The sequence below is a fragment of the Podarcis cretensis genome (genome assembly GCF_951804945.1).
Source record: "Podarcis cretensis genome assembly, chromosome: 1".
NCBI classification, from domain to species: Eukaryota; Metazoa; Chordata; class Lepidosauria; order Squamata; family Lacertidae; genus Podarcis; species Podarcis cretensis.
In genome coordinates, this window is record NC_137170.1 from 78,083,896 (window position 1) to 78,108,192 (window position 24,297).

The following is a 24,297-nucleotide window of genomic DNA, read 5'->3' on the forward strand; positions in this document are numbered from 1 at the left end:
CATACTTTTGAATGGCATTTGGCCTATAAGCAGAATATAGGAATGCATTATTTATATTTGTCTGTAGCTTGTATTTTATTTTACAGACTTAAAAGTTTAGGGTGGTTGTAAAAACTACTGTGAAGTGTTTTACCTCAAGTCAGCCTTTCCAAAAGCAACAAGAGACACTCTCTACATTCTTGAAGATGAAATTATTATGATTTGAATTAGCATGAAGAGTGAATTGATCCAGTTCCATGCAACCTTGGAATAAAAATGAAATTGTTTACTTTTAATAGTCACATTTTAAATTCACAAACCACTACTCATTATATTTGACCCAGATGAGAAACACATTTCTTAAGCTTTACTGGTTGTCTGGCCATGGTCATTTTATACCATGTTGATTGCTAGAATCCTCCATGGATACCATTATTCTATTTTCAGAGGATTTAAGAAGCATTTCTGGGAAATGGAATGGAACACTTCACACAAGCATGTGGTGCAAGTGAGTGAGTGAGTGAGTGTTTTAGTTGGGAAAAATGACTTGCAATGTTGAGGCATGTGTTCTGCTTTATCAAGATGTTTAGTAACAAACTTTCAACTATGTGTGCTATATACAGGTGGTGGAGGAGAGCGATGCTCATGTTCAACATGGATCATGTTGCTCTTCTTCAGAGTGGACCAGAGTGGGACTTTCCCTTAGACTTTACACTGATAAAATATTTATAAGCTACAATTGCAGAGCACCTGCTAGTGAAATGGGGAAAAAAATATATTTCTACTTCCTCTTTGGCATTAAACAAAACATTAAGCTCAACAGGGCTTTGAGAAAAGTGTGTTGCAAATCCGCTCCAAGTATTTGCTTATGCTGACCACACCATGACTCCTAAGCATACACAAAACGCAAGAGAAGATTGGTCAACAAATTGAGTAATCCCATGTAAATATATGTGTGCATGTAACCCTTCATCCTAATATCTGCAAATATAAACTAAAGAATATTCATTGTTGCTCAAACTACGGTCCTTTGGATAGCATCCAGGATTCTGAGGCACTTCTTGACAGGGTTCAAGAGTGTGAAACCAGTTTAAGAATACAAAAAAAAAACCCCACCCACATTAAACATGTGATTTTAAAAGAGATCACTAGTAGTAATAGATTTTACCTAAGTTCACATTCTCTCTCTCCCCACCCTCCTCTCTATATATATTCATTTGTCTGAGCAAGTAAGGATAACGGCTGCAACCCAGCCTGAAGTTAAGGGTGCTGGAAGTGAAAAGCCTTAAGAATGTCAAAAACTTTGTGTAGCTTTATGGCTAATCTCTTTTAAAGCACACTTGAAGCATGTGACTCCCCACAAAGAATCCTGGGACCTATAGTTTTTTGAATGATTTGTTACAGGATTCTTTGGGAGAAGCTGTGTGCTGTAAATGTGTTTTAAATGTATGGTGTGGATGTGACCATTTTAGGTAAATATGTCAGGATTTCAACTGATCTCTGTGATGCCAAGTTCCGTCCCAACTAGGGATCTGTCAGCTTCTGTTTCTCTCAGTTGCTCATTTTTCCAGTCTTAAATTTAGCTCTTCAAATTTCTGCATCACTTTGTGATTTTTTTAAACAGTTCTCGGGGGGGGGGATCAGCATTTTAAAGGGCACAGCTCCTGATTGATTGATTGATTTGCAATCAGTTAGCACAAATAGAATGCATTTTTGTGTTATTTTCACTTTAAAATACATTTTTTTGCACACATTTCTCCTAATATACATGTGCTGAGTACAGAAAGGCATTGCCAAATTGGACGAAGTGTGGATTTTGAAGAACAACAGTGTTTTGGTTGAATAAGGCAGGTTGAAATCAAAATGCAAACTGAGCTGAATTTCATTCCCTTTGCTGTGAATCAGAGAATCACAGTTGCAAAGATTAGTGTTCTCCTAGATACTGGTGGGAACAGAAATACTAGTGTCCTTGTTTGCATGTAATGTTAAGCCATACCATAGCTTAGTGTGAACAAGTGAATCAGGAGGCGATGTAAAATGTCTACACTTAATACAATTTAATAGAACACGGTATGACGCACAATAGCCAGGTGTGTTGAGAAATAGACTGGCAACATACACAATGGCAAGCCAGATAGTGCTTTGACTGGAGAATAAAAAGCAAGCAGTAATCCAGAAGTATAATCAATAGCAAGCTCTTTTCTTTTTCTTTTTTGCTTTTACAAAACGGGGTGTGTGTGTGTGTGTGTGTGTGTGTTTGTGTGTGTGTGTGAAATCTCCAGTCTTTCTGCTCACATCCAAACTGGTAACAATGAACAGTTAAGCCATATTCTTGAACCTTTAAATGGGGCCCTTGCAAAATGAAATCAGAACTCTATCTCTGCTCTTGCTTTGGGGGAGCTAGAAATCTCAAGCAAAACATACATTTGTGATGCACTAGATATATGCATTTATCATTACTTTATAATAACCAAAACTAAATGCGGCAAATAATTACAACTAAATAGAAGATAAGATAAGCACTATTTTAATTTTAGGGTTGCCTCATAGTTGCCTACCATGTGGCTGGGATGTAGCAATTTAAGCAAGGTGCTAAGAAGAGAAGGAAGGGGTGAGGAACATGAATCACGACAATTAGCATCCTTGCTGGTCAAGTGGTGTCGCAAATATTCCAGGAAGGCACACATACTGGGTTTTGCTTGGTGCCACAGCTTGGCAATACCCAGGTAATGATGGCCATAGAATGGAAGGTGTGCCAAAATTATTACTAGGGTTTTACAGCTTTGAGCTCCTCTCTGCTTTTAATTCTGGGTTCATTGTTTCCAGTAGGGCTTTTTTTTCCCTAAATGAGCAGCCTTTTTTAGAAAAAAAGACTGTACCCACACATTCCTGCTTCTGCCTGATTCAGTGTGCATGTAAGAAAGAGATATGTTGCCCACTTCCGGCTTCTTCCTACTGCAAGTTGAGACAGACAGACCCACAGACATAACAATGCATTTTAAAGTTACTGCCCGCCTCATAAAGCTTGTCCATTGTGACCTCATACTGATGCTGCTTGCCTGATGAAGAGAGAAAAAACTGACCAATGTGCTTTTTCTATACCTGCTACTCAAGTGAAGGTGGCAAAGAGACATTGGTCCTCATGCCCACACACTACTGACCACTTTAATTAGAAATGTGCCCTTTGTACCCTAGATTAGTGGAAGTTTCTTTCTTCTCTCCCATCTTCTGATGTACCTCTTCTTATGCAGGTAAGAAGGCATGCTTTTAGGACACAGGATGACTTCAAGCAAGAGTGCCTGTCTGTGTCATGTCTTTTTCTTCTTTGGCGATCATTCGTAGCCAAGTAAGATTGTCTTCCATAAACACGGTTTTAACAATGAGTCTGTAAGTGACTGTGGAGGCCAGTTCTGGATCCACATGTCCTTCCAGAGTGGGGACATTGGTTTCCAGGCGGGAGTTGATCATGGTGTGGATTTGCCAAGCAGGCCTTTCTCTTAGCACGTTTCTCCCTTGCATCCTGAGTTCCAGTGTCTTCAAAGCCCAGGACACCTTTGGTAATGACTGTTCTCCAATTGGAGCGCTCGCAGGCAAGTGTTTCCCAATTGTAGGTGTTTATAGTACATTTTTTTAGATTTGCCTTGAGACATTCTTTAAACCTCTTTTGTTGACCACCAGCATTATGCTTTCCATTTTTAAGTTCAGAATAGAATAGTTGCTTTGGAAGACGATCATCAGGCATCCATACAACATGACCAGTCCAACAAAGTTGATGTTGAAGAATCATTGCTTCAACACTGGTGATCTTTGCTTCTTCCAGTACACTGGTATTAGTTTGTCTGTCTTCCCAAGTGATGTGTAAAATTTTTTGGAGACACCGTTGATGGAATGTTTCAAGGAATTGGAGATGGCGTTTATAAGTGGTCCATGTTTCACAAGCATACAGTAAGGTTAGTAGTACAATAGCTTTGTAAACAAGCATTTTGGTTTCCCTGCGAATGCCCCGGTCCTCAAATATGCTGCACTTCAATTGGGAGAAAGCTGAACTCACAGAGCTCAGGCGATCGTGGATTTCAGCATCAGTGTTTGCCCTTGTGGAAAGATAGGTAGGAGAAGTGATCAATATTTTCCAACGTTACACCATTTAGTTGGATTTGTAGCACTGCAGAGGGGTTATTTTGTACTTGTTGGTGCAGCACTTTGATTTTTTGGATGTTGAGCAACAGGCCAAGCTTCTCATAAGCTTCTGTGAAGATACTTAGGATGGTTTGGAGGTCATCCTCTAAGTGTGCACACACTACCTTGTCATCAGCATACTGAAGCTCTATCACGGAAGTTACGGTAACTTTACTCTTTGCTTTCAGCCTGCTCAGATTAAAGAGCTTTCCATCTGTTTGATGTATGATTTCTACTCCGGTGGGGAGTTTCCCTTCGACAAAATGTAGGATCATGGCAATGAAAATAATAAATAGAGCTGGGGCAATAACACTGCCACTCGCTACTAATTTCTCTAATGAATGAGAGCCTGAATAGCAAGTAGCCACTATGTAGGGATGTAGCTGCATCTGAAAAACAACTTGAGAAGGGTTATTGACATAGAGAACAATGGAACCAAAAGTAAATGTTTTAAATTAAATTAAATTAAATTAATATCAAAACTGTAGTAAAACAAGAGAGGCCATAGTGGGTGGGGTTGATGCAGCATAGCGGGTGGGAGGCAGGATAACATAGTTACACTGAAAATATAAGTAGGGGGGGTTTGCCCCAGCAGGCTTTTAGACCTTAATTCCTGCCAGGACATCAGCTTGATCCTCTACCTCTCTGCACTAGTCTTGGAATAGTTGCAACATGCAGTGGGAAAGCCAGTTTGGTGGGATTTTTTTTTATTTATTTACAGTGTTGGGTTACTTAAAGAGCAGAACATTTTGTTGCCTGAATTCTTGGAAGGGTTGATGGAATCTATAGACCTCGTGAGTATGCAAAATTGCTGCCTAACACACCTAAAATTCCTAAAGCTGAATCCATTTGAACTCTTTTTATCCAATATGCCCCCATATTGGATAAAACATATTAGGTGCTCTGTCTGTGTTCCCACCTCAACGGTAGTTAGCCTTTCAAAATAGCATTTACACCAGTCCAAAGTGCTTGCTTTTTAAATATTTTAAAAATATTTTTATTTTTATAATGCTTTTTATTAGCTTTCTTACGTTTTACAAATTGTTCCATTTCTTACTAACAAATAACAGACAAACACACACACAAAAAAATAGGAAAATAAAAAAGGAAGAACATCCATCCATACACCCATAAGTTCTGAAAAGATAATTTATGCCACCATATTCTTAATTCCCAATTATTTAACTTTCTCGATGGACTTCCATCTTCCTCAATGCGAGTCTTTCTTATCTTTTTGTTAATCTGCTTCTTTGGTCATTTTCCCATTTCCTCTGTTATCTATATGCTATAATCTGTCAAAATACGCTATACTTATAATCTATCAGAAAAACTAAAATCATGGCCACTGGGCCCATCACCTCCTGGCAAATAGAAGGGGAAGAAATGAAGGCAGTGAGAGATTTTACTTTCTTGGGCTCCATGATCACTGCAGATGGTGACAGCGGTCACGAAATTAAAAGATGCCTGCTTCTTGAGAGAAAAGCAATGACAAACCTAGACAGCATCTTAAAAAGCAGAGACATCACCCTGCCAACAAAGGTCTATATAGTTAAAGCTATGGTTTTCCCAGTAGTGATGTATGGAAGTGAGAGCTGGACCATAAAGAAGGCTGATCGCTGAAGAATTGATACTTTTGAATTATGGTGCTGGAGGAGACTCTTGAGAGTCCCTTGGACTGCAAGAAGATCAAATTCTGAAGGAAATCAGCCCTGAGTGCTCACTGGAAGGACAGATCCTGAAGCTGTGGCTCCAATACTTTGGCCACCTCATGAGAACAGAAGACTCCCTGGAAAAGACCCTGATGTTGGGAAAGATTGAGGGCACAAGGAGAAGGGGACGACAGAGGACGAGATGGTTGGATAGTGTTCTCGAAGCTACCAGCATGAGTTTGACCAAACTGCGGGAGGCAGTGGAAGACAGGAGTGCCTGGTGTGCTCTGGTCCATGGGGTCACGAAGAGTCGGACACAACTAAACGACTAAACAACAACAATCTGTCTTGTAATTTGAAAAAATTAATCAAAGCATGTTCAGGTTTTGACTTGGGGACACTGTTTTTTTTAAAATATTCTTTATAAGTTTCCCACACCTTTTTGAACTTTTAGTTTGGCTGTCTCCTAATTGTCTCTGTCATTTTTGCTAATTCTAGATATTTAAATAGTTTATTCTTCCATTCCTCTTTTGTAGGTATTGATTCTCCTTTCCATTTTTTTGCAATCAGCATTCTTGCTGCTGTTGTAGCATATAGAAATATTCTCCTTTTTTTCATTTAGAATATCTGAATCTAAAATGCCCAAAAGGAAGGCTTCTGGTTTCTTTGTAAAAGTTTGCTTAAACTTTTTTTTCAATTCCTCATAAACAATGTCCAGAAATTCTAAAAAAAATTGCAGCCCCACCACATATGAAACCATGTCCCTTCTGCCTGTTTACACCTCCAACAAGTATTAGATCTCATTTTGTACATTTTGGCCAGTTTGCTGGGAGTTATATACCACCTATAGAACATCTTCAAGAAATTTTCCTTTAGTGTATAAAAGGTAAAGGTACCCCTGCCCGTACGGGCCAGTCTTGACAGACTCTGGGGTTGTGCGCCCATCTCACTTAAGAGGCCAGGGGCCAGCGCTGTCCGGAGACACTTCCGGGTCACGTGGCCAGCGTGACATCGCTGCTCTGGCGAACCAGAGCCGCACACGGAAACGCCGTTTACCTTCCCGCTGGTAAGCGGTCCCTATTTATCTACTTGCACCCGGAGGTGCTTTCGAACTGCTAGGTTGGCAGGCGCTGGGACCGAGCAGCGGGAGCGCACCCCGCCGCAGGGATTCGAACCGCCGACCTTTCGATCGGCAAGTCCTAGGCGCTGAGGCTTTTAACCCACAGCGCCACCTGCGTCCCATCCTTTAGTGTATAACAGGCCGTAAATTTCCGTTCTTTATTCCATAATCTTTCCCATGCCGGCAATTGGATATTCTTACCAAAATCTTCCCACTTAATCATTGCTTCTTTCACCTCTTAGTCTTTCTCCTCCCACTCTAAAAGAAGCTTGTGCATTTTAGATATTACTTTTCTTATTTTGTATTAATTCTTTATCTAATTTTGATTCTTCTGTTGCAAAATCTCCCCCCCCCCCGTCAATTAAACTTCATTTAATTGGTAATATTGTAGCCAGTCCGTTAGATGATGTCTGATTTCTTCGAATTTTTTCACTTTCAATTGATTTATCTTTTTCTTCTAATAGGGCTTTGTACATGGCCCAATTTGTTTCCATATTTTTTTCTTTTCACTGCAATGACCTCCAGAGGGGATAGCCACCAGGGAGTTTTTGGTTCCAATAAATCTTTAAACTTCTCCCATACCTATATAGTGGCTTCCTTATGATATGATTCAGGAAGCCTCTATGAATCTGAACTTTTTCATATCCCAGGTACTTTTTCATATCCCAGGTAGGCATGCTACCCAAAGTGATTATTGAAACCTTCCAAATCTAGTAAATCTGAGTTCTGCAATGTCATCCATTCTTTTAGCCAACATAAGCAAGCAGATTCATAATAAAATTTCAGGTCTTTAAAAATATACTTTTCCTTCACCTTACCACGTGTTGTTTGAAGGTGGTTTAAAAAATAAGATTGGAATAACAAAACAATCCAAAGGGTTCAAGGGAGGGAGGGCTCCAAGGTGGAGGAACCACCAAAGGAAGAGCAGAAAAATGGAAGGGTGGCACTTTATCTTCTCCCCCTTTTCCATGTCCTTATAAAAACAGCTCCTCCCATTGGAAGGAAATATAAGTACACTGGGATTAAGGCCAGTACACTCTCCTACCCATTCTGTGTGCGTCAGAGGAACAGGAGAATCTACTGGACCCAAAACTCCACCAGCATACTCCTTGAATGTTTCTTTTCCCCTCCTGCTATTGTCAGGATACTAAAGGCAGCAGAGGAGATTCCCATGGTAGTAGCAGCTGACCAGGTGTGGTGCTGCCATTTTGCTAGCTTCCTGGCAGGTGGGTCACTATTGTTTACTGAGAGGTCAAGAGGTGAGCTTATAGGGAGCTCAGTGGGGCACAAACACAGTGGCAGGAATGCTGTTCTGCCTGACTGAGACTGACACCTTGCAAGATGGCTGCCGAATGCCTGACCAACTCTAAGAACTCTGCATTCTTCTGATAACAATCTCTGGATTTCCGGGTTTGCTGTAACTCAATTCCACGTGTTTCTTGGGCTCCAGGAGACATGCACTCACCGAAGGGGTGAAACGGGGGTTGTAAGGCTTCACGACCCCTCAGAAGGTTCAGGAGGGCTTCCAGAACTTAGAAGGATTCACTGTGATGTGGGAAGGTCTCCAAAAACAGACCTAGAGGTTTGGGAAGAAGACCATGGGCATTGGTCACAGCGTTCCCTCCCCCCGGTGAGAAAGCCTACACTGTATAAAGCAATTTCACCAAATTTCAGGCAAATTTCACAGTTTTCTTTTTTTCAGAAAGTGTCTGAGGTGAAAAAAAGTCCCAGTAAGTTTATTGGTTTTTGCTTTGAGATTATTGTGGGGGAGTTGTGTGTGTTGATGTTTATCTCTCTCTCTCTCTCTCTCTCTCTCACACACACACACACACACAGAGAGAGAGAGAGAGAGAGAGAGAGCAACACAAACACACACACCCCAACACAAAATGATTGGCTGATGTACATTTGGGGCCTATAATCAATTTTCTAATTGAAAACAAAAACGAACATGAACCAACAACAACAAAAACAAGTTGTTTATTGATTTTTGTCATTTTTTTGACCCACTTTTCAACATATTAGGATGAGTCATGTCCCATGGCATTTTTCAGAGAAAATGTTGATCCTGGAAGGCAGTCTTCTTCTGACAGCATATCCTTGGTTTCTGGGACACTTCATTCCCACAAGATACATTGGAATTTAGCTTACAGCTAGAAAAGAAATCCCCCCTCCCATTTATTCCTAGATATATAAAAATATGAGGCCATCACTGCACAGCCTCCAGTGGAGGATTTGCAGTTGCCCAATCACTATTCTGGATCTGCATTAAGTCAGGTTAGGGGAAGGGAGTACAAGAGGAGTCAGGTTGCATAACAGCAGAAAAAATGATGGTTTTGAAAAACAGCAGAAGTTGGTTTGATTAAAGCATGGTATTGAGGTACACAGAGGAAATGGTGGTTTTAAACAGCAAGTTTGAGAAAAGAAGGGACGGGGAAACAGAGGGAGAAAGTGATTTACCGTAAGCAATGGCAGAAATTTAAACAGAATGAGGAGGGGTAACAATGGGGCGGCAGTTTAGAACAAGGTTTTTGAGTACACCATACAGGTGCAATGGCATATATGAATAAGCATGTGCACATAAAGGGGGCTGTGGAATAGGGGAGAGGATAAGGCAGGGAAATGGGTATGATCTGGGTGGAAGGGAGAGTTGAGAAAAGAAAGGAGGAGGGTGGAGCAAAAGAGAGTGTGGAAGTGAAAAGCCGTGCATAGTGGGTACAAAAAATGACAGATTAGGAAGCATGGGAATGGGGCTGAAGCTGAATGTTTCTGTATTGTAGAACATAAAAGCCAACTCCCAGAGCCCAAGGGGTCTTTGCCATCCCCATAAAATATTTGAAGGAGCCCCCCCCCCCCCAGTTAATGGACATTGCCATTCAAATGGTGTGCGTGCTCCACATCATGTGATCAATTATGCAGGGCGGAACTTACCTGCCCCTGCCCAAATATTCTAGCTAGCACCCCTGCTGTACAGTGGGAGACGGTGGCTTCATCACTGGGCAGAAAGTGTAAAGGGTGGTTAGTATTTGCAATGCATGGGAAGAAGAAGATGCAAGAAGTTAGCATGGAGGTGGTCTGTGTGAAAGGGGGATTGTGAAAAAGGAGAGGGAGGAGGAGACAATGAGCCATGAGGCAAAGGTGAGAATTGATGCAAAGCAGGCCTGCAGAATAGAAGAGACAAGTGGCTTTGGAAATGTGGTTGGGACAGTGAAAAGCAAGCTTGGTAGTTGCATAAGGCAGGAAGGGGAAGCAGTAGGGGGTTCATGTGAAGAGAATGGTGTGGGTGTTGACAAGTGGAGTGGACAGGAACACAACACCTAGTGTGTTAAATTTGTAACTGGCCTGGGTGAAGTTACAGGGGACCTAGTGAAGTTGCAGGAGCCAGGAAAGAGAACCGTGTGGGGACTTTACAAGAGCAGGATGATTAAACAGGATGAATAAATGATCCTTGTACACAATAGGATGTGAGAAAGCTAAGAAAATATGCAATATTTCCACCACCCCCGTCTTCTTTTCTCTTACTGTTGAGCTTGTAGTCATTCCCAGACATTTAAGTTAAATGATGCCAGTTTCCTTGTACTGCTTGGACACAGAATATGGGTCTATGGAGACTGTACAGCTCAGAGATGAGGGACCTGTGGCCCTTGGCAACAACTTGCATCCTCCCTCTCCACTGTCCATTGTTGCAAGGGCTGATGGGAACTGGAGTCCAGCAGCAAATGGAAAGACACAGGTTCGCCACCCCTGCTATAAACTACTATGGATGCCCATGCCTTGGAAGTACCACTTAAAGTTACAAATTCTCTTTTCTTCAATCCAGAAAGGATCACATACACTGTACCCTGCTATTAGGGATTTGATTCAGTCATGTTGGCATGAGGCAGTAAACACGACACAACAGAGACACGTTCACAACTTCACACTTACCTTCAGAATTGCCCTGCCCCTGCCCCTGCCCCTGCTCCTCGTGTTGAAGAAGTCTTGCTTAATTCTCTGTGGTCAGTGAAGCAAGTGGTGACCTGCTGTTTAGGAGGAGGGAAGAAAACAATTACAGGACTTATTTCACTCAATTGAATCTCAGTTTTGAAAAGCAACCCTTGTCAAAAAACACTACAGTAAATTAAAACAAAACCCCATCAGTGGCATGAAATAGCTTGTGGTGCAACATGCTTTTATGTCAGTAATATGCCTTAAAGCATATATAGCCGTATAATAGGATCACCACATCCAAGGAGGATGTACAATGCTAAAAAAATAACGCTCAGCTTGTGGGGTTTCTTTTTCTTTTGAAATAGAGATATGAATCAAGTGTACATTACAAATAAAGTTAAGGGAGGAGCACTGGACATGATGACTGTGCAACGTGCTCTTACCATGCAGTTGGTCAATTGATGAAATCAGACTACTATTGCGTGCTAGACTCAATATTTATTTTTAATTGGTCAGGGTTATGAACCATGTAGGAAATATTCTGAAATACAGTTCTGATTAATGGTTTATGGAAGGGGTGGATTGGATGCTCCATAAAAAGTGCAATTCCAGAGAAAAGGGGACAATTGTAGATGCACCCCATGTGTAAAGAAAGGGGGTGTGGTTGCTTTTTTTATTGCTATGGGTGCTTTCACCTACACCCAGAGAATCAATAGAAGATTGGAAAGACCAACAGAGTTGTTATGCAAAATACTGTGTTTCTAATGTCTGTTCCCTTGAAGACAATTACATTTTGTAGCATTGCACAGCAAACAGTAGCTTTTCAGTTATTGCTCATGGTTAACATATGGCCTTTTCCAGTTTAACGAGGAGAAAACAGTGCGGTTCTCTCTCTCTCTCTCTCTCTCTCTCTCTCTCTCTCTCTCTCATTACATGCCATTCCAGTCTCTGAGTGGTACAAGATTCCAGGGGTACCAGGCACGCTTACCAGGGTCTGTGTTTCGTTTTGGCAATGTGGCACAACAGAGACTGTAGTGTCTTTATGATATACAGTTTATTTACACATATATACAACCTGAGCCTACTGTGGAATAGGTTCAACGCATTACACTCAAGGCAAGTTTCATCTCCCTCATGGCTGCAATGTTGGATCCAAAACTGCCAGCCCCCATGCTGCTCTGGCCCCCCTTTCTCATAGCTTGCAAAACACAACTATTTTTCCTCTTCAGCTTGTATCATAGCCCAATGGCTTATCTCCCGGTTTTTGTTCTCTTCTAATGGCCCATCTTAGTGGCCATTATCAAGTTGGCCGGTGTTATTTCTGACCCTTGCTAGATCCAGAAATGTGGGAGATTCTTAAATTCTAGCCCTTTCCTGTTTCCAGGAATTTAGGGGAGTCTTGCACCCCACAAACGTATAACAATACGTCTATAAAGCATAAGCAGGAGATTGACACATTGACAAGTCAATCCTATGTGAGTCCCACTCTGTTCCTTCCTGTAGAATGGGTCCCTTAGATCATGTTACTGCTTTTGCTTCAATTGGATTTAGTATAATGCTGCTTCTTAGTGGCATGTGATCATTTGCTCAACTCTAGTTTGCATTCTGGTGGTGTTCAGGTAGGATGGGGTGAATCTGTCAGTTTTAGTTTCTGACAGTTGCATGTTTTCCCAGTCTTTTCAGTTCTCCACATTTTCACACCAGGCTGCAATTTTTTTAAAAAAAAGTTCTCAGGAAAATTCATCAGTGAATTTTTCCTAATACATGTTAGTATTCAACTTTGCCAAATATTCGCCTTTTTTGCAAAGCAGTGTCCCTCTACATAATGCATATTCATGTTTACTCTAGATTCAGGTAGGTAGCCGTGTTGGTCTGACGCAGTTGAAATAAAAATTAAATAAATAAAAATTTGTCTAGTAGCACCTTATAGACCAACTAAGTTTGTTCTGGTATAAACTTTCGTGTGCATGCACACTACTTCAGATACATGTTTGCTCTAGTATGTGCATTTTTATACAAATTATTTGGCTGGAGTATTACATTGCAAAATTGAGAGATGTGTTAATTTCCAAAACTGGCTGTGTTTAGGTTTGCATGTTGTGAATTAGGTAGGTTCGACTTTAAATCTGAATCAAATTGAATCTCCCTCTGAACAGTTCAGGTTAATATTATATTATTCTCTTTGCTGCTTGTCAATGAGTTTATTGTGGGAAGTCTCTCTCTCTCTCTCTCTCTCTCACACACACACACACACACACACACACACACACACAACACACCATTCCTGGGAACTTCCAAGCACTGACACTGATATTTTTTTGTTTCAGATGAAGATATTTCCCTTTCCCTGGGCATTTGTTAATTTTCCTAATGCCATTCTGTTGCTGCCACTGTGTAAAAACTGTTAAACAGTTGAACAAGCAGAAGCAGCACTGCAACTTCTCAGCCTCCTCAAAAGTAATTTTATCTGTTTATTTATTTAAACGTAGGCATTTCGGTTTGGATTCTGTAAGCCTGAATTGGCTGGTTTGGGGTGAGTTGATTCTAAATTGAGCTTAGCAAAGTTCACCCATTGCCAGTTCTCAGGCTGGCACTCTGGTTGATGCAAGATTGTTTCTATTTGCAGAAATGGCAGAGCAAAGCTTTGGGGGAATGCCATAAGCAAGTTTGAGAAAGCATAAACTCTGTAAGCTATTCACGCCAAAAGACAACAAAACTCACTGAGCCATTTTATTAAACATACATTGCATGGTTAAATAAATAATAGTTCTGTATTCTCTCCAAAACAAGCTGTGTTGATAAGACAACACCCTTTTGCTACATTCAAGATCCTTCTGAATACACAGATAATTTGACTGGATTCCCTTAAGAGTCTGTAACCATAACCACAAAAACCATTCAGTTTTATTAATTGACTGAGAAAATGGAGGATGCTTATTTTGTATCAGTTTTGGAGGGTACCCAAAGGGTTGTGTCAACTATTGACCTGAAGGGGGCTCCAATGTCTTTCACAGAGAACCTTGTTCTTAGTGAGATGGTGAATCTGTATGTGCACATAAAAAACAACAGCACAGCACTAGATATCAGAGAGAAGATTAGCCAAAAACTATATGCAGCTTTATTTTTTCGTTTTTTCAAGAATCACAGAATATTGGGGAAATGGAAGGGAACAGATTTGTATGTGAAATACATGTGAGAGGGATACACACCTGAAATAGATTACTTTGACTATTTTAGCTTTCAGTCAGACCATTTTTAGAACTGAAATGTTACTTTAGTGCAGGAACCAGAAACAAAACTACACTTCCTGCTATGAGAGCAGAGCTGCTGGGAAAGCATCTCAAGATCCATTAATCAAAAATCTCCAGGTCTTTTGCATCCTGTATACCAAAGAGGTGGAGCTATTTGCCAAAAGGATTCAGGTGGGAAACTGACAGATGTACTGCAGGCAGGTAAATCAAAGCCGAGGAACAATGTTTTCTCAACGTATGTGCTAGACAGAGTTTTGGGCTCCAGGGCCAGCCCTTCCTTGGTCTTGATATGAGAACATGTTCTTTGAACTAACAGGGATGCTTTGCCTGCCTTGATCTGTTTTTTATGTAACAGTGGTCATAATACACAAAAGATTATGTTCTCCCCTGGCAAAAAGAAAGAAACAGCAAAAACATGTTTGTGTCAACAAAACAAAACTCTTTATGAACTTATGTGTTATTTCAAGTAACTATAATATAGCTTTGATGTGTGTTGTGGTCTATATCCAGGGCCGGATTTAGGTTTGATGAGGCCCTAAGCTACTGAAGGTAATGGAGCCCTTTATATGTCCAACTGTCCGTTGTCAACAACAAATTGTGTTGAATATATGCTATATGGTAATTTATGGAGTTAATAGGTATCTAAAGCCATTTTATTTGGTTTTTATCTTATATTTTGGAAATGTACATCCAGCAATAATAATAATAATAATAATAATAATAATAATAATAATAATAGTTTACTATTTATACCCCGCCCATCTGGCTGAGTTTCCCCAGCCACTCTGGGCAGCTCCCAATCAAATGTTAAAAACAGTACAGCATTAAATATTAAAAACTTCCCTAAACATGCCTTCAGATGTTTTTTAAAGATAGGATAGCTGCTTATTTCCTTCACATCTGAAGGGAGGGTGTTCCACAGGGTGGGCGCCACTACCGAGAAGGCCCTCTGTCTGGTTCCCTGTAACCTCACTTCTCGCAATGAGGGAACCGCCAGAAGGGGGCCGATGGGGTGGAGACGCTCCTTCAGGTATACAGGACCGAGGCCGTTTAGGGTTTTAAAGGTCAGCACCAACACTTTGAATTGTGCTCGGAAACGTGCTGGTAGCCAATGCAGATCTCTCATGACCAGTGTTATGTGGTCCTGGCGGCTACTCCCAGTCACCAGTCTAGCTGCCACATTCTGTATTAACTGCAGTTTCCGGGTCACCTTCAAAGGTAGCCCTACGTAGAGCGCATTGCAGTAGTCCAAGCAGGAGATAACTAGAGCATGCATCACTCTGGCGAGACAGTCTGCGGGCAGGTAGGGTCTTAGCCTCCATACCAGGTGGAGCTGGTAGACAGCCGCCCTAGACACAGAATTAACCTGCACCTCCATGGACAGCTGTGAGTCCAAAATGACTCCCAGACTGCGCACCTGGTCCTTCAGGGGCACAATTACCCCATTCAGGACCAGGGAATCCCCCACACCCTCCCCCCCTCTGTCCCCCCAAAACAGTACTTCTGTCTTGTCAGGATTCAACCTCAGTCTGTTAGCCGCCATCCATCCTCCAACCGCCTCCAGGCACTCACACAGGACATTCACCGCCTTCACTGGTTCTGATTTAAAGGAGAGGTAGAGCTGGGTGTCATCTGTAGCTTGTTTAGCTTATACATAAATCCGGCACTCTCTATATACCACCATTTAAAACAATTTTCAGAGTAGCTAATTGATGCTGCCCTTAAGAGTGCAATCTTATATATTGTGTAGTATAAGAATATGTGTGTCCCTGCGTGTCTGTCTGAATGTCTCTGTACGTGTCCTGTATTTGTTTTTGTGTTCTCATTGTGGGTGTGTTGAGGACCTGACATAAGAAGCTGCCTTATACTGGATCAGATGACTATTGCCTACATTGACTAGCAGCAGCTCTTCAGAGTTTTAGTCAAGATCACTCCCAGCCCTGCCTAGGGGTACTGAGGCTCAAACCTCCAAAATAAACCCCTTTGTAGGGAAGGAAGAAGGGATGTGTTTGCAGGCTGCACTTCAATGTGAGTGATTCCCCTCTACTCAGGGCTCGTCCAAACTTCTGCCTGTCCTGTGCCCAGAAGGCATGGGTGTGAGAGGCCTTCTGCTTGTCCTGTGATTTCTAGGCATGGGCTCAAGATGTTTTCCATTTGCCCCACCACTTTCCCCAGGAAAACTCACTCTTTACCACTGAATCACAGGAAACAGCGGTCCATGGAAAACCCAGTTGACATTGGCTCTGATTCAGCAGTAGAGGGGAAAGCAGTGGGGCAAACAGAAATGTGGACAAGCTCTCAGTCCCCAAGCTTCCCCATCTTGCATAGGACTTCTTCCGCTTGTGTTTGCCTGGATGCAAGCCAAACCCTTCATGGGATCAGGGCCCCTGCTTCATCTTTGTCTGTGACCATATGGAGAGTTCTACTCAGAGGAATGTGAGAAGAATCCCTATGCAGGGCTTTTCCACACAACATGGAGAGGTTGCGGGGCTGAGCAGATGGCACTCTGTGTGTGGTGATGTTGGTATGGGGTCTGTGTGCATGACTCTGCTCCCTGCACAGTTAGATGCTTGTGAGTTCATGTAAACACCTGGATTTCCCTTAAGTGTGAGTGTGCTTCTTGTGTGTGTATGTGTGGAGATTGTGTGCTATGTATGTATGTATGTATGTATGTATGTATGTGTGTTTGTACGTGAGGGTGCAATAGCCATTTTGGCCACACTCAATGCTGGCATCAGACAGCTGACCTTCCTCAGACAGAAAAGGGTTAGCCACTCCTGATATGCCCACTTACCTGGGAATAAGCCCCAATGGACTCAGTTTCTGGACTTTATCAGCAAGATTATCCTTGCTGTTGCTTGGGTTAATATCTGTGATAGTTTAATTTTAAGGTTTTAACTTTAATTTTGCTATCTGATGTGGAACCAAATGGTTCCATATTTCCTTTCAATCAACTCACTGCTGAGCCAGTTTGCAACATTCATTTGACCAAGCCTCTTTTACCTTCAGGGTATTTATATGTTCTTGGGGTTTTTTTAATTCAAGTTGATAGATCTCAATCTGATTTATATCATCATACCACACAGCAGCTTCCACAGCTGAACAAACTTCTCAAGGTAGATAGCACACGAAACTGCAGATCCTTGCCCCAAATACAAACTTTATCTCTTCTTTGCATTTACATGTAAATGATGCTAAATGTATAATGTTGGGTTAACGAAAGATTAGGCTGGAGGCTTAATAGGCAGCAAATGGTGGGTAGTTTGCAGCCAAGGTTGCCGTGGGAACCTTAACTTGTGTCCCCGTGCAATATGCGTAAGCATCACGATAACAGCTTCTCAGAATATGATAGCAAATGATCAGGGACATGTGACGTATTATCAAGCAAATATTTGTTCTTCGAACACCAGTAAGGCAAAGGCTGGCACTTCCTCAAGTTCTGCCTTGAGGCAGCCTTGTCACTTGGGGTTGCCTCTGGAGATAACCACGGCTCAACCTTCCTTTGGCCAGCTCCTGCCAGTTGGCTGGAAGGGGTTTTTCTTGCGTTACTCTGGTGAAAGAAATTGTTTAGGATGTGGGAGCTGAGCGCAAACACTCATCCTCTCACGCTCTCTTCTTGACCTTCGTGTCTACGTGAATTCTTTTCCATCAAGAGCACACCATGAGGCCCAAGCACTGTTGAACAGAGCGAAGCCCAGGACAGTCTGAAGACCTCAGACGGCAGCAGGGTCAATGGCCAAAGCAAACATCCCAATGAACAAAGCAGCTGGTTGGCACCAGTGAATGCTCAAAGCACAAAACTGGCCTTAGGCTAATGTTTTTAACTGCCATGAGGCCATAGAAGGACTAGGCAACTGCCTGAAAACAAAGAAACTTAGGCTCAGTTCTGAAATAGAGGCAAACTTCATACTGCAATTGTTGGGAGAGGAGAGGCACAAAAAGAAATGAGAAGAACAATCTTCAAAAAGAAACCTTTTTAGAAATGTCCACCTCTGCCCCTTACCAGTTTTAAGCACCAAATATTCAGTGTGGATTGCAAAATGGCTTCCAGCTGTTGTTTACCAGACTGCATCCCACCTGTTAAAAAAAATCTTTTTAAAAATGGTTTTGCTTAAAAGTGAAGATGCAAAAGTAAAACCTGTCTGGAGTCCTTAAATCACAATGACAGTTCACTTCAAGTTTGATCCTTCTCTATGTCCCCATTGTTTTTTGACTTTCAGTGGCAGCAGTCAAATTAAATTAGGTACAGTGGTACCTCGGGTTACATACGCTTCAAGTTACATACGCTTCAGGTTACAGACTCTGCTAACCCAGAAATAGTGCTTATTAGCTAAAGTGGTGCTTCAGGTTAAGAACAGTTTCAGGTTAAGAACGGACCTCTGGAACGAATTAAGTGCTTAACCTGAGGTACCACTGTATTTACTTTAAAATAAAAAGACTCAGGTTGTAAAATCTTTTCCCTCTCCATGAGTTGACAGAGGAACCAACAGGAGCATAGAACTGCCGTTCTAATTTTCCACCCCTAAAATGTTGCTGCCTTAGGCTCCACCAATTCTCTTAGTGGTTAAACCAGCTCTGACTGGGGGGAGGGAGAATTGAATGGAATGATTGGAAATCTGAACATGAGTCACACTGCAATGTTTTGTTGCAGCCCTCACTTTGTAAAAGGGTCAGCCCTCAACATGGCAATAGTGGCCAGAGGTGAAGGAATGAAACAAAATGTTTAACAGCCTACAGGTGCACCACCACATTGTTCAAAGGCAATGTGATGTTTGCCTTCTCTGGGCTTAAAATAGTTTTATGCGACTTTAAACCATTCTGCATTCCAACCCTAATGGACGGAAATGTTTAAAAAATGTCACTCAATGCTCATAAACCAGGCATGGGAAGAGGAAAGGAATGCAAAAACCAACTTTTAAAGTATGTTTCAGGAGATCTGTAGGTGATTGAGGCGGCAGTGTGATACAAGAATGATAAGATCCACAAAAATCATTATTGTGTTTTCCTAATGGAAATGATTGATTTATGGCCTTGCTTTGTATCTATCTGCTCTGGCTCCAGCAGTTTGTGCTGTGGATGATAAAGAATAAATTGAAGACGGATTCCTTCTCCTCCGAAAGCACGCTGGGAGAGTAAAGGCTCTACAACATTTTTAAGCTCTTCAGCACCAGTAGGAGGGCATTCCTTCACCACCTATGATTTGTACAGAGTCTTCAAGAGAGGGTCAGAATGTGCCTCCCAAGTTGGCTGGTGCAGTCCACAATTTTCTGGATTCCTGTGTTCACTTATTGAATAGCCTTCCTACATCATTGCATATGCCATGTAAAAGTGCACCAGTGCATTATTTCCAGCAGTATTTTGCTAACCATGCTTGGAGCTGGAGGGTGGGTGAGCTGACAGACTCAATCCAAGGTGTTAGTGCTAGCATATAAAGCCCTAAATGGCTTGGGACCCAGATATCTAGAAGAGTTCCTCCCCAGTATCAACCTTCTTGGGTCCTGTGACCAGCATGGGAGACTTTGCTGGGGCTAGGGCTGGGGCTGAGTACTGCTTGGATGGTGCTGCTCTGATCAGGGGCACTGACTCCTAGGGACTGACCCCTTTGAGCCCCTCCAATATTTTTTAGCAGGGGGCTGAACCACTGCAATGTTTACCTGGGTGTCACAATGGTGTACACGATGCCCAGAAGCAACACTGCAGCTCCTCCTCCTCCTCCAGCTGTGGAGGGGAAGCAGTTCCCAGCTCCTGGTAGGAACAGGAGGAGGAGCCAACAGTCATGGAGGCCAAGCTGTTGGGTGATGTTTGGATGTCATGTGCACCAGCGCCACGTCCGACTTCCAGCTGTCATGCAGGGTGCTGTGACATTGCATGCAACACCCAGACACAGCATGCAACAACACAGTATCATGCATGATATCAGGCCCCACCCACCCCCCATTTCCCTCCTGAGTCGGCACACCTGGTTCCATGACAGGGCCTTCTTGACAGTCTTTGCCCGTTTGTAGAATGCCTCCCTGGTGCAATACGTCTTGGCTTCCTCATTGTTAACATTCAGGAGGAATTTAAAAGCATTCCTGTTCATCCAGGAATTTGATGACTGAAAGATACTGTTCCTGGAAACATGAAGTTATGAGCTGGGAGGGTGAGTGAGTGATTTTTCTTTTCTTTAGATGCTCTTAGGTGTTTTAAATATGCCTTTATTTTGTTTTTAATGGTATTGTTTTTCTGCTTTGTTGTTCGCCACCCTAGGCTCCTTTGGGGGGAAAGGCAGAATAGAAATTGAAATAATGCTAACACTAGAACTATTCTTCAGGCCACCGCACATTTTCCTCCTGCTTTTTGTGTAAGGTCATGTCAAGGAGACACCATACATCTCTGAATATATTAATGAATGGAAGCCATAGGAAGCTCACCTTGAAATGAATGTTCTGGCCTCAGTGAATTGTGTAAGAGGAGTGGCAGTGGGGCAGCACTGAAGCAACATGGCAGACAGGGGAGGACTATAGTGGCTGCCAGTGGAAGAATTCTATACCTCCTATTGATGTGTGGTCAGGGCAAGCCCAATAAATTTTACTGCCTGAAGTGAATCACAAGATGGTGCCTCCTACCCATCCCATGTACTGAAGCCAACTACTGTAGTGGAATCTTGAATCAGCACCGATAATGGGTCACCTCACTCCACCATGCCTGAGAGCAATAGACTATTTAAAGGGTGTAGGCCTTGGCCTCTAACACATTCAGTTCTGCTCTTCAACACCTCACTGCTGCAGCCTAGCACCCCTGCCACAGAGTCTCTCAGGAGCTTGTGGACTCTCCTTCTTTGGAAGTTTTTAAGCAGAGGTTGAATGGCCATCTGTCATGGATGCTTCAGCTGAGATTACTGCATTGCAGGGTGTTGCACTAGATAACCCTTGGGGTTCCTTCCAACTCTACAATTCTATGATTCTGCTGCCTGAGGTGGCTATTTCACCCTGTCTAATGGTAGGGCTGGCCCAGTGTGAGAGGCACTGGACACATCTGGACTTACTTTGGAGGAAGCATGAATAGAATTGTCTTGCAGGAGTCCAACATTCGCAGGCAGTGCCGGATTTACATATAAGCTAAACAAGCTATAGCTTAGGGCCCCACTCTTTTGGGGCCCCAAAAAAAATTCAAAGGGGGAAAAAACTGGATACTTCTTAATTGTATTTCAGTTCATTAATTTGATAAAAATCCATATTTTGTTATGTGCAAATGGCTTTAGATACCTGTTAGGTCCATAAATTACCATATAGCATATATTCAACACAAAAAATAGTGACAATTTGTTGTTGACGAAGGACAGCTGGACATATATAGGACCTCATTACCTTCAGTAGCTTAGGGCCTTGTGAAACCTAAATTCGGCCCTATTCGCAGGTCCAGAGTTTGTGCTACAGTTGCCAGGTGGAAGCACATCCACGTAATGTCTTAACCCTGCTATTGCCCAAACTTGCAGCATTAATTAATGATATCAAATAAATTAATTGATATCAAAGAAATTGTTATAGCCCAATACAGTGAAGAAATAATTTGATATTCATTGTGGTATCCTTTGAGACATATGGAGGTGACTCCAAATAATAAGTTCAGTACGTAGACTCTGACTCAGCCTTGCCATTCACTTACAAGGATAGTCAACTAAATGTAGGGATCCTGAACAGGCTGATACATGGAAACAGGGAACAGAAAACACATTAAAAAGTTGGATCAACTTTTCTTGAATTACATAGCTGTTTGTTCAAAGGTGATTTAGAGTTGGGCGACTCCATAGATTTTACAGATTATGTTAAGAAAGAATGGGGCCCATTTCCAGAGAATGAGGAAGTATGCACTCTAAAGATCAATGATTGCATTCATAAGCTATAATAAATATGGTTAATAAATATGGCTGTGATCTATAGAAATCCACTCTGTAATGGAAACTGCTAGTCAGTTTCTGGGTCCAGTTCAAAGTGCTGGGTTTGACTTAAGAGGTAAAGGTAAAGGGACCCCTAACAGTTAAGTCCAGTCACGAACGACTCTGGGGTTGCGGCGCTCATCTTGCTTTACTTTTTTTTTTGTGAGATGTGAAATGTTCATTTTCTTCAACAATTACAACCTTTAAGCTTAAATCTCAGAGCAATTCACATGCAAAGGGATGAACTTGATCAGAAATCATTCCAAGTTCCACCACAAACAAACTTAATTCATATTCAGTTCACTCAGCAATTATGGGAACTGCTTTCAGCTGTAGTACAGATATTTTAAAGCTAAACCCAAAAAGTTCATTTCAAGCACTGTCCTGACCTGGAATTTCGGCAGAGATTTTTATGCAGTATACTTGTTTTTTTTTTTTAAAAAAAAAAAAGCAATACACATTTAGCCATTTCCCCATTTTAAACTTTCATTTTAAACAGCATTTCATTGTCAATTAAACATGAACACCAGGTCAAAGTGCTCTTCCCTCGCACCTCCCCTCATCTTCCCCCCTTGCCACTTTGGAGCTGAGTTTCACTTGTATTAAGCCAGAATTCGCTAGTACTAGCTAAACCAGGGAACTGCCAGAAAACAAGCCAAGAAAATATGCCAAGGCCAGATGAATGCATTGATGACACAGGCCAGGAGTGGGAAACCTTAGGCCTGGGTGCTGAATGTGGCCCTTATTTTTTTTTAAATAATTTTTTTATTAATTTTCCAATTTTTAACAAACACAACAAAAACAACATAGAAACAAACACATAAATTCATAATTTCTTAACCTTATTTCCATAAGCCTCTTTTCTCGGACTTCCCCATACCTTCCCCTTTTTGCATCCTTTTATTTTTAACAATTATTCAACAACCCTTTTAGCCAATTAAATATAAAATCATTCTCCCTCATCTTGCTTTACTGGCTAAGGGAGCCAGCGTTTGTCCGCAGACAGTTTTTCAGGGTCATGTGGCCAGCATGACTAAGCCACTTCTGGCAAAACCAGAGCAGCACACAGAAACACTGTTTACCTTCCCACTGGAGTGGTACCTATTTATCTACTTGCATTTTTTGGTGTGCTTTCGAACTGCTAGATTGGCAGGAGCTGGGACCGAGCAACGGGAGCTCACCCTGTTGCGGGGATTCGAACCGCTGAAATACCTCCAGGACTGCCTCTCCTCATGTGAACTGACCAGGATCCTGCTGTCATCATCTGAGGCCCAATTTTTGTATGCCTCCTCCATGAGCGGTCCAGAGGGTGACAGCACAAGAATGGGTCCTTTCTGTGGTGGTTCCCTGGTTGTAGAGTGCTCTCCTCAGGGAGGCTCACTTGATGCCTTAATTACATTTGTTTAGGCACCAGGCAAAAACTGTCTGATTCTCCTAGGCCTTTGGCTAATTAAACAAACGATGGCCTTTTAAACTTGGGGGGTATTGTTTTGGTTTGTTAAAAGGTAAAGGTAAAGGGACCCCTGACCATTAGGTCCAGTCATGACCGACTTCGGGGTTGCAGCTCTCATCTCGCTTTATTGGCCGAGGGAGCCGGTGTACAGCTTCCGGGTCATGTGGCCAGCATGACTAAGCCGCTTCTGGCGAACCAGAGCAGCACACGGAAACACCGTTTACCTTCCTGTCGGAGCAGTACCTATTTATCTACTTGCACTTTGATGTGCTTTCAAACTGCTAGGTTGGCAGGAGTAGGGACCAAGGAACGGGAGCTCAACCCGTCGTGGGGATTCGAACCACCGACCTTCTGATCGGCAAGTCCTAGGCTCTGTGATTTAACCCACAGCGCTACCCACGTCTTGGTTTGTTACAATGTTATTAATATTTGTTCTTTTATATTGTAAACCACCCTGTGATCCTTGGATGAAGAGCGGTATAAAAAGTTAGTAAATAATAATAACAATTTATCTAGGGAGCAATTATTATAGGTCACTGGGTAACTGTATAGCCCTTCTGCCAGATACTTTCATACAGGCACTTAAAAGGGGTTCCTATAAAAATAAAACCCTGATACAGAGAAGTTTCTTCCCTCCCCTTAACACTGCCTTAAAATCCCCTCTTCTAAATAGCATTTCTTCTGAAGTTATAATTCTAACTGTAGTACAAATGAAATGAAATAATTTCCCTCTTAGCTAGACTCTCAGAAGTAGGGCTAAGAACTTCATAAGGAAACCATGTATGACTAACATTTCGCCACTAGGAATAAGAGCACTCCTG